The sequence below is a fragment of the Onychostoma macrolepis genome, chromosome 13, assembly GCF_012432095.1.
Source record: "Onychostoma macrolepis isolate SWU-2019 chromosome 13, ASM1243209v1, whole genome shotgun sequence".
NCBI classification, from domain to species: domain Eukaryota; kingdom Metazoa; phylum Chordata; class Actinopteri; order Cypriniformes; family Cyprinidae; genus Onychostoma; species Onychostoma macrolepis.
Genome location: NC_081167.1, coordinates 12335793 through 12350891, shown reverse-complemented (window position 1 = coordinate 12350891; position 15099 = coordinate 12335793). Strand labels below are relative to the sequence as shown.

Sequence of the window (15099 nt, the reverse complement as noted above, 5' to 3'; positions counted from 1 at the left end):
AAGCAAAGGAAATCCGTGAGCTCCCATCACAAGTCCCCTACAACAAGAATCATTCAGAATAAGCTGTTTACAAAGCCCTTCCAATATTGTTTGTCATGAATCTTCTTTTGGCTGCAAAGCGCAAATTCGTAATGTGGCTCCGGTTTGCCCTATCAGCACTTTAACATGCAAAGACTGTGATGCACCACAAGATTAATTAAGCACATGCTCACATGTAAAGCAATGCACTACACTGTTATATTCAGAACAAGACATTAATATCCTAATCTGAAAATGTATTTAAATTTAGTAACTTCAAACACTATGGAACATGCCACCACCCCATTCAAGGATTCAGAAGACAAACCACATTTGTTTTAAGTAACTGAGAGCTTCAGCATCTCCATGAGGTTTTGTTTGTATGTAATATGAAAGAGTTGTATGTTGCAGAGAGAGCCGTGAATAATGAAAGATGTCTCTGCAGTCAGCCACCAATGCTGCAGCCGCAAACACTGTAACAGAAACTGAGAAGACACTGTGGTCTATCTAAAACCTAAGAAGAGGAAATGAGAATTTGTGAATGAATACTGGCGGATGTGGATGTCTGAGGACTCTGAGGACCTTTGCTAATCTGCTGCAGTCATTATTCAGGAGTGCTCTTACTCTTTCTATCCACAGAGCTGGAGAGCACTTAATGTGAGGTCAATTTAATAATGTCGTTTGCTCTTGTTTTATATAATCTACTTAAAGACTTTCTTGAAATAATTCTTCCATTAATAAGGCTCGCAGAGTGTTCAAAAAATTCAGTCAAGCACGTCTATAGATGAAAATGTTGTGCGACACAACAAGCAACGCTTTTGGGTTTTCGTGCAAAGCAAACCTTGAACCAATTTACATGTTCAGAATTAAATTCTAAAGTGATTTAAAAAGTTATACTTACGTTGATGTAATATGAATTTGTTTTGTTTTTTAAAAATGCCAAGATCTGTTTTAACTTTATTCAGCATTTGAATTTGTCAAATGTTACAGGTTGTTGAATACGATACACACACAAGAATTACAACTCAACACTTCTAAATCAAGAGAAATGTGTCATATAAAGTGAAAAATAAAAGCAACCAGTAGATGTGTGATATGCACCAGTGTTTAAATGGCACATTTGTTTATTTTTAACTCAATTTGAGTGAAGCGCTAATCTAAAACAACTCTTTTCAGGGTGTCTGAAGAATCCAGAATTGCTGCCAAGTTTTGTTTGTAACCAGTAAACGTGCACCTAAAGAGATTTCATCTGTTGCACCATTTCCTGAAAGTTTCAGATCTAAATTACATAGATGATGCATTAATTATACAGGCAAATAATAAGATCAATGAGGCCAACTGACACTATTGACGTGACAAAAAGCTATAACCACATACTGTAGCTATAACTGAGGCAGACTGTTTAGGCACAAAGCCATTAATAAAAAACAGGTTATCTAAGTGAGAAAATAAGTAATATGGTGCAGTGCAAGACTTGAATAAATCTGAAATAATCGGTCAGTTAAGCTCACTGAAGGTCAAGTAGGCTGAAGTTATGCACACACAGATTCATTTGATTTTCTCAGCTATTTAACATGCTCTCTGAATGCAAATATTATATTACTTATATTTCTTCACAACAACTAGCTGCTATTCAACAGCAAGCAAGGCATTTTCATCATTACATTGATATACACACATAAAGAGCATTTTGTTCATGGGTCAATGACATGATACTTATGTGTCTGATCCAGAGCTAAGCTACAGTATTTAAAAATACATGCAAAATGCTATCGATACAAAAAATGGCTTAAAAACATAACTTTCTATGATTTTAATTTTTCTGCATTTTGATATTTCTATGAGGTTTAAACTCATGTCAAGGCGGTGTAACTGGGGAGGGATTTTTTCTTTCTAAAAACATTATTAACATTTTACAAACTTGTGGCATTACTATGCGTCAAGGTCATATAAAAAATATCACACATTTTTACCTTTTTATGAGAAGGCATGTTTTGTTCAAAACGGAGTATACCCAAGATTACTGGTATTCACAAATTCAAAAAGTATGATACCAGTAGTAAAATATAAAATATAGTACAAATATTCTTTCCCTTGAAAATATGTTAGAAAATATGTTAGAAAGTAATGAAAGTTCACTCACATGTATTTAAGGTGCAATGAAAGTAAACCACTTGACAATTTTAATCATTAAAATTCAACTGTTTGTAGAAACGTTTTTTTTTTTTAACAACATGAATGCAAAGCTTAAATTTCCAAGAAAATGGCCAAATGTTTTTTAAATAGCATTCTTAATGTCATGATGAAACAGAAGTAGCAACAGATTTGTACTCTATATGTACTGTAGGAAGAGAACTTGGTTCTATCCTTTATTTATTTTGAGATGTGGGCACTGAAATCAAAAGTGGAGACAGGTGAACATTACCCTGCAGGAGCGGGGTTTAACTGAACTAAAAGTTTGTAGATGTCCTGCAGACCTCACCAGAGAAAGTCTGACGTTTCAAAGGAAAATCCAGTTACCACATTCTGATAAAACATTACAAATAAAAAAATAATAATTATAAAAATGAAACACGGATGGATGAATTGTTCACAATAATATCAATAATATGCATTGACAAAATACATTAAAAAGATCTCTCCTTATTACCATTCCTTATTTGTCATTGACCCTCACAGTCCCACATGCAGATGGTCCTTCGCAGATATACAAGAGTCTGAGGGAAGGTGTCAATGTAATGTAAACAAGAGGGCGACACCTACAAACATCAACATTTAAACCAATGCGGGAAATTGGATTTCCACTTCGTGGAAGTTCGTGTAACACCGGCGACCAGCTGGCCAACTGTCACTGTCTTGATCCGTCAGGTGCGAATCTGTAACCTTAATGCAATGAATAAGCTGGCTAAAGAGAATGACGGTACGTCTTCCTGCGCCAATCGTGACTTACAGTTATTTAAACAGAGACTCTGTTTTGTCGAAGCTTTTGCATGACTAAAATGAATTTGCAAATGGAAGGTGGAGCTGTCTCGGGGGCTAAAAGTGGGAATTATGAAAAAAGAAAAAAAAACACGCTAGGCCATAAGCAGAGCTCATTCCCCTGCTTCACAGCCTCCACGCCGCAGCATCAACTGTTTATATGCGCTGAATGATCGCAGGCTGAAATGAACCGAAGCTGCGTCACAGCCAGCCAAGCGCTCCGTCAAATGGGACATTTAACATTGCTATTACAGTCGTGTTGCGGTTTTTTTTTTTTTTTTACCTGGCGCTGGCGTCGGTTGGGAGACCAATGGGCTTCCCTCGCCTCCCTGAGTTTGTGCGCGTCCTCCTTACAGACTCGAATGGAGCATGGATGGACGGGATAATCGGAGAAGCACGCCTACAGAGAGAGCACAGACTCAAGTGGTCACTACTAGAGTGTTGTCTCGAAAGGAGGGGTTGTGTGATGGAAAGGCTGCGGTTGTTCCTTACCCCGGGAGCCGCCGCTCAGACACACCACAGCAGCGACGTCACAGGCAGGTTACCCTCTCTCACCCCGCGTCTGCTGCTCCAGTCCGCGCCGGGCTCGGTTGCTCCGTCTCCCGCCTGCCTCACTGCTCCATAGACGCTCCTGCGTGTGCTGCGCGGCGCGAGGAAATCTCGCGAGAGCCGCTGTGTTTACAAGAGATGCGCCTCTTCTGTGGCGCTCTGCGTGGAGGGGAATTCTCTTGGAATTAACAGGATTCCCACGGTCAGGGGAAACCTAGAAATAACAGGAATTTGTCTGGGAAAAGTCGTGGAAATTAAAATAATCAATCAGAAAATGAAACAATGGACTTTTTTTGAGCAGGCCTATACATTTCCAGTAATGCTGTAATTTGTAAAATATGTAATGCGGCAGATACTGACCTTTAATAAAGGTAATGTAGAGGTAATTCAGATTATCCTGGTTGCATAAATTATAAATTATGAAATATATATCATGTTATATATGATATATATACACACACACACACACACACACACACATATAAGCTAGATTTTAGATTTTCTTTTTAAAATGTAAAAAGAATCTAAAAATATAAGAATATAAAAAATAATTCAAATATTAATAAATACTATAGATATGATATAAATAATAGTAAAACAACACTGATGGGCCTAAATCAGAATAATTATATGTAAGTAAATGTGATCAATGATTTATTTTAGCCTATTAAGGAATCAGCCTGAATCAATAAAAAAACGAATACATATAATGTAACGTGTGATTTTGAAGGTGCTTTGTTACGTAAACCCATAAGCACATGCACCTGGCCTGCTGGGTATGAATTGTATTGAAAGTCCAGGTAAGCCTTGTATGTTGTTGTATTTTTTGCTTGTTTTTTAGTTATGTGTAAAAATTAGGGGGAGCCATAAATCTGATACCAAGGAAAATTATGATTGTCATTTCAATAACTATTTAATAACTCTGGAATGACTTGTATTATTATGCTGAAATATGTAGTGCTAAAATCTGATTACATCACAGCTGAATGTATCTGGACATCTTGCAACAAATGTCCCTTTTCCACAAAATATTTCCCACTGTGGTCTTGGGAAAACTGCGCCAAATATTTGAGTGGTCGAAATTGGAATTGCAACATGTTGACAGAGCAGTTTGGGGGTGTTGCTATAAGGGCAAGTTTCAATTTTAGTATTTTATTTATTTATTTCATTTTTTTATTCTCCTTATATGTTTGTAAAAGAAAGCTTAGTGATATTAAAGTGACAATCTGTATTAACACAAAATCTAAATGCAAAATGGTTGAATGAGTTGTCATAATCTGTAACTCATATTATTTTCTATACATTTCTATTAGCCTTTCCATGTAAATGTGTCCTGAATTGATGCATTTTTCTAAGAAAAGGGGACGTGTGAAGTATTCAATTATTTCTGCAATGCACTGCAGAGGAAGCTATGGATGAGAATCTGTGGCCTAACATAATGGGACATCAGGAGGTGTAAAAAGACTACACTATAATTTCCCAAACAGTGCTGCATGTACAGGTCAGCCTAAGGGGGTTTACTTTATTTGCCCCACGTTTACCTTTCTAATTTTGTATTTTTCCCTTTGTGCTGTGAAATAGTCTTGTCTATTTCTTTGTAGCACAATTATGTTTACAGTAATTATTTTGAGAGACCAAAAGTGAAAGCATAAATGTGAATCCTGTCCAATCTTTTTCAATCAATATAGTAGTGTGCAATATAGTAATTGCCCTGTTGAAATTAATAGATGCGATACAGGAAAAGTACAGTCTTGTGCATTTTCAGTCATTAAAAAATTCAATTTCGATCATTAAAAAAAGTATTTATATTCAGTTTTTGTCTGTCTCATTTCCTTTTCTCTTCATTAAGTACATAAGGACCTCTGTACTTTCCAAAGCATAGCATGTTAACCATAGCTGCTGTGGACCGCATGTTTGGCCAGGTATCACCTGAAATGGACTATTTCTTGATCCCACTGGACAAAGTGCACAGCATTTCTGTATAAAGCTGTTTTTGTGAGTCGTCGGTCCTAGGCTGTGGCCTCGGTTCGGCCCCCTGCCCACACTAACTGTTCCAGATGGCGGAGGGAGGTACAGCAGAGGTAAGGCCACAGTCCTGTGCTGTGACACAGGTGGGGAATGGCCTGTTTAAACCCACAGGAAAGCAGGCCTGGCAGACGCCCCCCTGTCCCTCCATCAGCTGTCCATGCCTACAGAGAGAGACCGCAGTTTCCACGCTGCACTTGGGACACTGCATACACATGGGTTTGCTCGAAAAAGTCTGCCACACCAAGAAACTAGGTGAAAAACTTGAGGTTTTGGAAAAACGGAGGTGACCGCGATATTTAATAATTCAAGATTTTGTGTCAGCATGCCTGAAAATGGGCAGATAAACATTCCTTTACTCGTGTGTAAATTGAGTGAATTAAAATATTATTATTATTTTACATTCTAACAGATGGATGGATAGATAGATATATAAAGACAGACAGACAGATAGACAGATAGATAGATAGACAGACAGACAGATAGATAGATAGATAGATAGACAGATAGACAGATAGATAGATAGATAGATAGATAGATAGATAGATAGATAGATAGATAGATAGATAGATAGATAGATAGATAGATAGATAGATAGATAGATAGATAGACAGACAGACAGACAGACAGACAGACAGACAGACAGACAGACAGACAGACAGACAGACAGACAGACAGACAGACAGATAGATAGACAGACAGACAGACAGACATTTGTAGGTCAACACTTTAATCTAGGTGGATCCTGCTTTTCTTGTCATATCAGTCTGGGACCACATTAGCCACTTGAATGCTGTTAGGTGAAGCAGAATGGGCATTTCTGGCCGTATGTTTCCCCATCTGAAACAGATAAAGCTGTCCTGCACACCTTTGACTGTGGCTACAGCTGCTCTTCCTGATCTCATGTGTCCTCTCTGCCTACAGCTGTCCCTCTCTCCATCCAGGGCCACATACGAGGTGCTCCAGCAACCACTGACGTGGACACACATGAAAGCGTCCATGGACAAATCTCCTGAGCTTCTCTGTCGTCCTAAAACCTTCTCAGGGTTCAGCTGGCAAAGTGCCCTCTCGTCCATTGGGAAGGTCAGTGTGAGGTGGGGACTGAGAGGGTCTGGGAAGGGGGAGCAATTAGGTAAGGTAAAAGTGCTGTTGGAGGTCTTCTATCTCAGTCTTATCCCTCAGGACGGGGGAAGGGTTGTGCGTCTGTGCTGCCCGTCTGGAACGGGGGGAATGCGAATGTGTATCTGTGTATGTGAGGATAGAGGATTTCGTATGAGATCCCCATATTACCTTCCCCTGGTCAGGAGGAGCCATATGGGACATGTCTGTTTATATGGGCTTGACAGATGAATGTTCAATGGCACAGCTTCAATGGATTTGAAAAGTTCTGTATATTTTAATATGTTCTTAATGGTTATTCTTGTAAAATATCAAGAATTATTGATGCTCAGCATAGTCTAGCCCTTAAATAGTTGCTCTATCCTAAGGGATCTTTGAAAGACAGCAGGGAGCAACACTGAGTGAGTGGGCCTGATTTCTGAGGGAAAAAAATTGAAAAGAAGGACCCTGCAAATGAAGTGTCAGTCAGGTCAAGTGATCTGGTAAATATTCTGTGGCAAAAACTCACCATCTTTATCTAAAAGTAACTAGGTAGTAAGCTGTGAGAGGACCACTGACCTTCAATGCTCCCAACCTTTACATGCTAAAGTATTTACTTTTAGTCATTTAGCAGACACTTTTATCCAAAGTGACTTACAAGTAAGAAAAAGTAACTAAAACTAAAAGTTAAAACTTTTAAGAACATTTATGAAAATAAAGAAATTAAATAAAATTGACAAATGCATACAACATTTCAAAACTACACATTTAAATGAAAACAAAAAATAAAGCTCATATCCCTATGAGTATAATAATGATTCTAACATAACACTAAGCCAAACACCAAAAAAAAAAAAAAACTACATATGTGTATGTACAGCCACACACATATATACATACACATATATATACACATTGTGACGGGAGGAGCCAACGACAGACACAGTGGGTGTGGCGTCAGGCCTCGGAGAGGCTTTTATTAACAAAATAACGTGTCCAGGGGAAGAAGTGTCCAAAATAAACAGGGGGTCTGGTGTCCTCGTCGTGCTGCGGGGCTTGTGCAGGAGGGCAGTGTTCCAAAAGGGGAAGGGTCCAGGGAAGGGGCGGAGTCCGGCGGCCGCACGCGCTCCCACTCGGGTCCGGGGCGCGAGGGCGGCGGCTTCATCACAGCGGCGGCTCTTACACGTCGTCCACGGCCTTTGGTAGGACTTGTACGGCCCGACATCCTGGTCCGACGGCCGTAATACGGGTGCGGCTTTCGTCCGGACCGCGGGTTCGGCAGCTCACGTCTTCGGTGGCGCGGAAGTCCCCACGCTCCCTTCCTGGACCCACGAGGACACCAGCGTGCATGCACGGGAAGAGACCGTCTCGAGGAGAGGCGCTGGGCATTTAACAGCGGCGGTGATGAGGCTTCGTTCAGTCCAGCTGTGCCTCATCACACGCCGCCAGCCCGTTGATCCCACGCCTCCTCTCATCCACCCACTCCAGTCGGGAGCACTCCTGCGTGGGCGGCGACCGATGACGGGATGTCGCTTGGGGAATGTGACGCATCAGTGGCCCTCCCCTCATTATCATCACCACCCGTCCCTTATTCGCCGCCTTCACCAGGCTCCCGACTGGAGTGGGTGGATGAGAGGAGGGCGTGGGATCAACGCGGCTGGCGGCGTGTGATGAGGCACAGCTGACTGAACGAAGCCTCATCACCGCCGCTGTTAAATGCCCAGCGCCTCTCCTCGAGAGACCGGTCTCTTCCCCGTGCATGCACGCTGGTGTCCTCGTGGGTCCAGGAAGGAGCGAGAGGACTTCGCGCCACCGAAGACGTGAGCTGCCGAACCCGCGGTCCGGACGAAGCCGCACCGTATTACGGCCGTCGGACCAGGATGTCGGGCCGCATAAGTCCTACCAAAGGCCGTGGACGACGTGTAAGAGCCGCCGCTGTGATGAAGCCGCCGCCTCGCGCCCGGACCCGAGTGGGAGCGCGTGCGGCCGCGGACTCCGCCCTTCCTGGACCCTTCCTCCTGGAACACTGCCCTCCTTCACGAGCCCCGCAGCACGACGAGGACACCAGACCCCTGTTTATTTTGGACACTTCTTTCCCTGGACACTTTATTTTGTTAATAAAAGCCTCTCCGAGGCCTGACGCCACACCCACTGTGTCTGTCGTTGGCTCCTCCCGTCACAACATATATATATACATACACATATATATATAAATAAATTCTATATATATATATATATATATTATTGCATTTCCATTTAGTATGTTGAAGTACTAAAATAACTCAAATTAAATAAAACTTAATAAAAAGACATAATAAAAAAACTAATAAAATGACAACATTACTACAACTGTAACTAAAACTAAAATAGATAACAAATACAAATCAAACTGCATTAGTTTATCAGTAATCCTAAAAAATAACACTGAGCCAAAAACACATGCTAAAAAAACAACTTACTTACACATAGTAAGAAATGGTTATAAAAACTGAAACAGAAGTGAAACAAGTATTATAAAGTATTTTCATGAGAAATACAAACCGTAAAATTTAAAGCAATCTAAAATAGTTTCATATTAAAAAATAGCAATTATCTATTAAATAGTGGATGTTAAATAGTGTAATATATTGTATGTGACATGTCTCATTGTCTGTATTGTAACTTTATACTGTATATTGATGCATTGCACACTGAGTGGATTTCAGTTGTGACTAATATAAATTCCAGTACTTCTAATTCCAATTCCACTAATAGAATTAATATTCCATTAATAATTTAAAATCCTTTCTGAGCTCCCAAAAATCAACAAATAAAGTTTTAAGGAAAAAAAACTACAGCTTGTTTATATTTGGAAAAATTATTATAATGTAAATAATAAGGGAAAAGAGTATTAACAATACCCATTTTATACACTTAGTGCTATATTTCAGTGTGCTATTAATTCTAATATGAGCTAATGGGACAAACTGCATAATTTAAATTTGTTCAGAAAGTCTAAGTGATTATGACTCTGATCTGAAAAGTCAGCAGGATAGCACAATTAAAATGACTGTGAACAAAATGCTTAATTTCCCTTTATTTATTTATTTTATTTTATTTAAGTGAAGCCTGTTCTATAATTTCACATTGTTTAGGCCCAAGAGCTATTTGCATACAGATTCATGTGTGTTCATCTCAGATTTCCCAGAAATAAATAATATTTTCCATTAAAAATAATTTATTCATTTATTTTCTCTTATAGAGACCATCAAGACATTTTTGTCTTTACATTTTCATGCTTTTTGGTGATAGGACACTTTTTGATTTATTTCTTCGTTTTAAATTACTTGCAGTGCTCGGCTATTGCCCATTTTAACTGACTGCAGTTGGTCTACATGTAAAATAATGCTTATGACCTGTGTTGTCTGGCAGGATGGAGAGCCCAGGTGTGTGTTCGGACATGAATATTCATTTAAAACATAGGTCAAACTGAGAATATACTACAATACAGCTTGTAAAGTTCACTCCAGGTTTTGTATGCGAGCCAGTGTTCTGTGTGCGACAGAGCCACATCTGCCCATATCAACTGAGCTGGACAGACTCAATATTTTATTTTATTTTCCTAACAGAGTTTTAACTCTGTATATTTTGTTAAGCAGTGGCACTTCTGAAGACTCTCTGCCGTGCTGTGGTGCTTGGATGTGGTGGCCTCTGGCAGGTCCGCTGGATGAGGAAGACAGTCTCTCACTGCCCCCAGCCAGTGCAGCTGTTACTTGGGTGTGACATCTGGGCTTGATAGATAGTCATGATGCCAGCGGTGCCCCAAACACCCCTAGGTGCCACACACTACATCCATGCCACACCCCCTGCACATCCTACTTTTCCAGATGCATGCTGGGGTATCACAGGGTGCCATCCAACCTCACCGCCTCACAGCCAAGGCTCTCAGACTGGCAGCCAAGCCATATGTCAAGGTCATATCTGAGTCAGAGAGAACTATATTGTACCTCCTCTGAGAGCACTTAGTAGTTCTAAAAGACAGAAGAAATTTGTGTTTTTAGAATAGCAGTTGTTGATTTGTGAAAATAGCTCAAAAAAGTCTTTGGTTAATGCTAGTAGTGTTATAGAAAAGTTCAGCCAAAAATGAAATGTACGAGTTTGTTTCTTCATCAGAACAAATTTGAAGAAATTTTGCATTATATCACTTGATCACCATTGGATCCTCTGCAGTGAATGGGTGCCATCAGAATGAGAGTCTAAACAGCTGATAAAATGATTCACTGCAGGAAGCATTATTATGGATTATATTGTATTTTGGCAAGAAGCGATGGTTAAAATGCCTTAATGATTGATTTATTTTAATAAACATGCAGCTTTTTCACTTCACAAGACATTAATTGATGTACTGAAGTTGTGTGGATTACTTGTGGATTATTGTGATGTTTTTAGCATCTTTTTGGACTCTCATTCTGACGGCACCCATTCACTGTGGAACACTGGTGAGGAATACTACATCTGTTTCAAAATTGACTCATATACATCTTGAATGGCATGTGAGAAATTTTCATTTCTGGGTGCACTATTCCTTTAAAAAGTGTTTTGTGTGTGTGTGTGTGTGTGTGTGTGTGTGTGTGTTTATGTAAGATGCAGACTATTAGCACTTTCAATTAGCTTCCCATGTTGGCCTACAAACTGACATCATGACTAAACAGCTTTGTTTCTGCTTGGGAACCAAACGTTTTATACACCCATGGCTGTGTTCGAAATAGTCTATGAGTATAGTTACTTCTCTTGAATAAGTACTTACTTTGCGACCATTTAAAAAGTATGCTGCATATAGTAAGAATGTGTGAAGAATGAATGTAATCTGGATGCACTACATTCAAGTTGTCAGTGACATGTGACCTACCAGTGTCAGCTGCGTCTCTTCACTGCCATTTACAGCTCCTCTCCCATGGCCTCATGGGATAGTAAAGTGTCCATCTGAATCTCTCTAGAAGTAGTAGCTTTGTACTACTCAACATACTACTCTTATAACATACTGTTTTCACCTACTATATATTAGAAAATAGGCATACAGCCCATTTTAAAAAAAAAATACTGAAAAGAGAATGATTATCAGTTATCGGTTCTTGCATGATAATGGAATTGCATTTCTTTGTTATTATTGCATTTTCAATGTTTATTCCTTAAAGGTACTAAAACAATTGTTAATTGAGCCTGACATTCTTTACAATTCCCAGGCCTAGATCCTATTAAAGTCAATGTACTTTGCAAAATGAAACTGAGATGAAAATGAGTCTTTGTCAGATGTTATAAAACATTTTTGAATAGTGCTGTAATTTCTATCTCTCTTGCATGGACTGTTTGTCGTACTAAATTTGTTTTCCGTCATTGTGGTATTTTCTTCCTCGGGATGGGCACAACTGGGAACAGCTGGACTCAAGAAAGTTTAGCGATGTTGGTTTTCATTTTTCCCTGAGGGCTCAACACGCCTTCACAGGGGACAAAGGGGCTGAAAAACACACATCTGGAGGCACAGACTGAATTTGCATAACAACAACTGGATGACATATCTTCCCACTTTTCTTTTCTTCATGTCTTGAAGAATGTTTGTCTTGGCTCATCTTCAAGGTACAGATATAATCGCGTGGAACCTCCCAGGATGCAGAGAATCTTCTCTGTGAAGATTCTTCAGCTGAATCTTGGTGAGTTACCAAGTGCATTTTCACACAGGAAGTTGATCACAGTTTTTTTTTTTTTAAATATTAAAATATTTTTTAACAGTGTGATTGTTGCAGATGTGCCAGAAATGCATTTGTCACAGGGAAAAATGAGCAAAATAGCATCACAGTTTCTTCAAGATCTTTAACTATTTAATGCACCACACAATACTTTTTATTTTAATGAGACCTTCATAACCAGTCACAGTGTGTAGCTGAGGAAAGAAATTGGCTACATTTTGGATATTGGTGAAAATTAAGGGTTCGGTTTCAATTCTATTGTTTTTGAATGTGTAGAGCATTTGAAATGTTGATAATGTTACATGAACAGGTGTCTATCCAGATTGGTAAATATTTGTTTATGTCTCTCTGTATCTGTCATTAAAGGGTGTGTGCTCATTTGCTCATTGTACTCATAGTCATTCATGTGCAGTGTGAATAATCCTCCATATGGTTCTGCCATGGTCAAAAGCATACTGGAACTCAAACTGAAGAAATATGTAATACTTAACAGATCAATTTTTTAACACAATCAAACGCAAAATGAATAAATGATTAAATTTTTCCTTATATGGATGTTATTTGCATAATTGCAAATATAGGCCTACTTCTGTTTGTATTGTTTCAGAATATAATGCATGATGTAACATATGAAAATTAAATTTAAGAGATAGAAACTCTCCTTGGAAGGTTATGTGTAAAAATAATGATGTCTGGTTATGGAACAAATCTTTTTGAGTCAGTGAATCATTTGATTTACTTCACAAGTCAAGTCTGATTGATTCGTTTTTGAATCAAACTGATCCGAGGTGGCTAGCTAGATAACTAGCATCGTATCTGCATATATTTTTATTTGAGTAAAAAATAGACATCCTTGTCAACTGCTTTAGGAGTTCTAGAAGGCACTACAAGAAAGCTAACTTTTCAAAAAGCGTTCCCATAATCTGCCAAATGTCTTGAAAGACACATCTGCAAGCCCCTCCTTAGACAAGCTCACCACTGCATCTCCTCACATCTCGCTCTCTCTGATGGATGGTTTGTTGTAGAGTGAGCTGAAAAAAACAGCCACTTGCAATTCATCAGGCCTGGAATAATGAGCGGAGAGCTACATTGATTTAGCCCGGGGCTTACAGCTCGAACATCTGGCCTGGTTGGCAGCCATAGTCAAGGCCAGCACTATTGGAAAGCTTTCTTTGGAGGGTCCAGATGCAGAGAGAGGAGGATCGGTACAAATGCTACAGATGGAAACGCTGGAACAGATGATGTGGTGGGCAGCTCCCGCCACCGTTGGCACAGGTAGCTTGTCTCCAACAGCTGGCACAGGTTAGGCATTCCTGGGAATTGGTGCCACAAGGCAAATGTTCGCACTGGCAGAGGTTGTGGTTGTGGTACATATACACACTGTTCGTACAGGTATCATCAATCAGGCGGACCATGGGACTGAATGATAATAGGAAAATTGTTCATCTTTGCTTCTGTTTATGCAATTTATTTCTCCTGCAAAACTATTTAAAGCAAACCAATTAACCGGATAGGTCTACGTATTTTCACTTTTTGTCTGTCAAAGAAGTTAAAAGCAATAAATTACATATTTATTTAGAATAGTTCAATAAACACGAGTGTATTAAAGAGTGACTTTGTCAATTTTATTGTATATTCACATATTTCTGTCAAGCGTACCTAAACAAAATAATTAAAGTAACATAATTTAGGTAATAGATAAACCCTTTCAACATACAACATCAAAATTTATTAATTAATTATTATCAAGTAGATAAATAAGTAAACATATTAAATTAATGAGATAAGAGGGAGGTCAAGAGAATTCATTATTCCTTTGTTTTATATTATATAAAGGTGCCTAAAAGTACACTTTTGTTCTTAATTTCATGTTATCGTCTCCACTGAATGTACTTTGGAAACTAAATATAACTAATGCTTTAACACTGGGGATTCATGCTCTCTCCAAAATGTTGTTATTACTTTTAAAGTCGTAATTCTCAATATTCTAAATAAATGTAACTCATCTCTTTTAAGTAGCATAGGTTCTACAATACTATATTTTGTATCTTCATTATATTCAGTTTCTAAAAAATGTCCTCCATTACATAAATTACTTCTGTTCTGGACAGAAGTAATGATTTTTAAATGAAACCATGAATAATTGGTTCGATGACTCATTCATAAAGGCAGCTACTTAATTTCTAAATAAATCAGTGTTTTTGAACAAATCGGTTGTGTAAATGATTCAGTGACTCTCATAAAGATGGTGGGTGCATCTCAGTAAGCTCCCTAGTTAGAAAATTTGCATATTGTGTACACAAATTCAGGCACTGAAGAGAACACTGGCTCACTACACATCGGGACACTGATGACTGATGAGTTTCTGGTGACATGGCAACATACTTGCATTGTAAAATGTTTATCAAAAACAGCCAGAGCTATCTTTCTGACATTATTTTTTAATGCTGTTTAGAGTACATTATGAAAAATGCTGCAACATTTTATCAAATGAAAGTTATCTAGATTCTGTTCACTAATGAAATTTGACCAGCAAAAATATGACATATTTTCCGTTAGCATCGATGACCCCTGGTTTTTGTGGTGCATTGTGGGATTTTCTAGGGAGCAACGTTCCAGTGCACTAGAAAGATTTTGCGATTGAGACAGGCTTAGTTGGCTGACTCCACATGAATATGAATGGAAGTCCATGGAATGAAATGTGAAG

At 38.9% G+C, this 15099-nt stretch overlaps 1 protein-coding gene across 5 annotated transcripts in view; it reads right to left on the bottom strand.

The window, feature by feature from the left end:
* The window catches only part of akt3a (v-akt murine thymoma viral oncogene homolog 3a), a 96784-nt gene extending 92928 nt beyond the window's left edge, over nucleotides 1-3856 (bottom strand). For 4 of the 5 annotated variants that reach the window (XM_058796209.1, XM_058796211.1, XM_058796210.1 and 1 more), the window contains exons 1-2: nucleotides 3490-3854; nucleotides 3281-3397 (exon numbers count right to left, since the gene is read on the bottom strand). The gene's annotated coding sequence lies outside the window, so the exon portion shown is untranslated. Of the gene's footprint in view, nucleotides 1-3280; nucleotides 3398-3489 lie in introns of all 5 variants that reach the window. The other variant, XM_058796208.1, reaches the window with a different exon arrangement.
* Nucleotides 3857-15099: the final 11243 nt, after the last annotated feature.